The sequence below is a fragment of the Rutidosis leptorrhynchoides genome, chromosome 6, assembly GCF_046630445.1.
Source record: "Rutidosis leptorrhynchoides isolate AG116_Rl617_1_P2 chromosome 6, CSIRO_AGI_Rlap_v1, whole genome shotgun sequence".
Lineage (NCBI taxonomy): Eukaryota > Viridiplantae > Streptophyta > Magnoliopsida > Asterales > Asteraceae > Rutidosis > Rutidosis leptorrhynchoides.
In genome coordinates, this window is record NC_092338.1 from 39,950,829 (window position 1) to 39,954,019 (window position 3,191).

The window sequence follows — 3,191 nt, forward strand, 5'->3', positions numbered from 1 at the left end:
CATCCTATACTCACATATAGGTGGCTAGATCACTAGGTGTTGAAGTATAAGCTATGGTCTTTGATAAACTCACATAAACCAAGTCATAACTTACATAATTGAACTAGGATACAAGGATGATTACAACAATGGATCTTTTGAAAGACCATGGTGATTTAGATTGATTAACTAACTAGATCCAACCCGGTTAAACTCACGTGAAACCTAAATTACAACAATCACTTGAGGTAATTTCATAACTATATTGCTTTGGAACTTATTCAATTATCGAATTAAACACATAACAAAGTCACTTAAGTTTATGCATCTAATCGTCTAGATTACTAGGTGTATTGAAGTATAGATTGTTTTCCTAGTTAACTCACATTAATAGGTTTGCAATCTATATAATTGAAGTAATGAACTAAGCAAGCATAACAATGGTTCTTACGGTTAAACTAGATAATTTAATCAATCAAACATATATATAACTAGCATAACATCAAAGTATAGAACAATCTCAAGCCATAAATCTTACATTGAAACAAACACATAAGGCTTTTAGCCTAACATAATCATAATAGAACTAATGGAACAGTAAATACAGGTTGAATTCATGTTTAAAAGATATAGAACAATAATACCAATAGTGATGAATGATCCTAGCTTAATCTTGATGTTGAAAGAGTGGAGATTGACTTGTAGCCTTCCTTGAACCTTGAAAATCATAATAGAACTGAGGGAGAACGTAATAGTGAAGATGTATGAAGTATGTAACCAAAGGCTCCATTAAATAGGCTCAAAAGTTAGGTATTTTGGCCAAAAAGTGACCAGATGCGCCGCATCTCTTTGGGATGCGCCGCATCTCTTTACGTTCAGTAGATTCCAGCTCGATTATGCACTCAGAACTGTCAGTAGGGGATCAGATGCGCCACATCTGGAACAGATGCTCCTCATCTAGCTTGGATGCGCCGCATCCCTCTCAGATACGCTGCATCTGGTGCTGTTTTGGTCCAAAAATCTTTATGCTCCGCATCTGAAACTGTCGGGAGTTATTTGGTGCAGAGATGCGCCGCATCTAAGAGAGATGCGCCGCATTTGGACCTATTTCAGTGGTTTCGGTCTGTTTTAAGCGATCAATCTTCTTTTTAACTTTATTTTCGCTGTTGGTCTTCATTTGTTCAATCACAATGGACTTTTACAAATGTACATGAATTACAATGCTTAAGTACAACAAATACATACAAATAGATACATAATTAGATCGAAATAACGACAATAAACATGTATGATTTTGGCGTTATCAATAACACGTATAAGACCATTCACATCGGTATGCCCTCGAAACCGCCCTCCTCTTTGCCCTCGAGGGCGCCGATGTCATTCAAACCACGCTCCGTCGCCTCGCTTCCGATTACACACTTCGCCTCGAAAAATTTCTTTCTCAAGCATATGTGAGCACGTGCATTTTACAATTTAAATGGCTATATAGCCGTTTTCAACGATAATTTCCTTTTTTATTTATTTATTTTCTCTTTCTCCACAATATATACTCCCACATCATTTCATTTTATTTACATCAAATATACATCCCCACTACATATCACAATTATATACCCTCTCACCATTTTATTTTCATAAACTAAAATGTATAGAAGTGTTATTAATAGTCTTACTCAATATGCAATATAATGCAATAGATATTGCGACTTCTGATTTTAACGTTGTCACATTCGATCTACTTGATATCATAAGTGATGAAGAAGATGAAGAAATTGTCAAACTTATTCCAAGGGTGCCTAGAAGATTCAAACCACCGAGAGGGACCGCTATGCGTTTGTGGAATAATTATTTTTCTGATGAGCCGACTTTTTTCGGAGATTATTTTCAAACACATTATAGGATGAGTTAGTCATTATTTATACGCATATGTCAAGGTATAATGTCTTACTCTTAAAATCCAATTCCAAATCATTTTTTATATTTTAGTCAATGGCGGGATGCTACCAGGTTATTAAGTTTTAATTTTCTTTAAAAATTCTCATCGGCGATACGACAAATAGCATACAGTGCTGCCCCTGACGCTTTTGACGAGTATCTAAGTATAGACCAACAAACATCTTACGAGTGTTTGAATAACTTTTGTAAAAGTGTGTTCCACTTGTTTGCATTTGAGTATTTGAGAAAACCGACTCCACACGACGTACAACTTTTAATAGCCAACCATGTAGAAATACATGGTTTATAGGGAATGTTAGGTAGTCTTGAATGTATGCATCGGGCGTGGAAAAATTGTCCATATAGATACAAAGGCCATTATACACGAGGCGATCATGGATATCCAACAATCATGTTAGAAGCAGTGGTCTCGTATGATATATGGATTTGGCACACTTACATTGTACCCGCAGGTTCAAACGACGACATCAACGTGCCTAATCAATCCGATTTATTTAACGAGTTACATCAAGACACTGCTCTACTGTGTAATTTTTTGATTAGTGAGTGTAACTTCGCTAAGGGTTACCAGCTAACTGGTGATATATATCAGATTGGGTGACGTTAGTTAAATCTTTCAAATGTTCGTCTAACCTTTAACGACCCGTCCTAATTCATCTGGACGAATACATTACATTTGGTTACATCACTAGGTACTTGACCTCTATATGATACATTTTACAAACATTGCATTCGTTTTTAAAAGACAAACTTTCTTTACATCAAAAGTTGACGACATGCATACCATTTCATAATATATCCAACTATAATTGACTTATTGATAATCTTGATGAACTCAACGACTCTAATGCAACGTCTTTTGGAATATGCCATGACTGACTCCAAGTAATACCCTTAAAATGAGCTAATGCATAGTGGAAGATTTCTTTAATACCTGAGAATAAACATGCTTTAAAGTGTCAACCAAAAGGTTGGTGAGTTCATTAGTTTATCATAATCAATTATTTTCAATAATATAATAGACCACAAAATTTCATTTTTCATAAATAACATTACACTCGCAAGTGCATAAAAATCATTCGTATGATGAACACTTGGTAACTGACATTAACATAATGCATATAGAATATCCCCCGCATACTCGCAAGTATGCTATATAACGGCAATCGCAATCACCTTTTTAAATCGGAGTACTAAAGCATTCCAAATTTCAGAATGTGGTTTGTTAGGCCCATAGATCTATCTTTAGGATT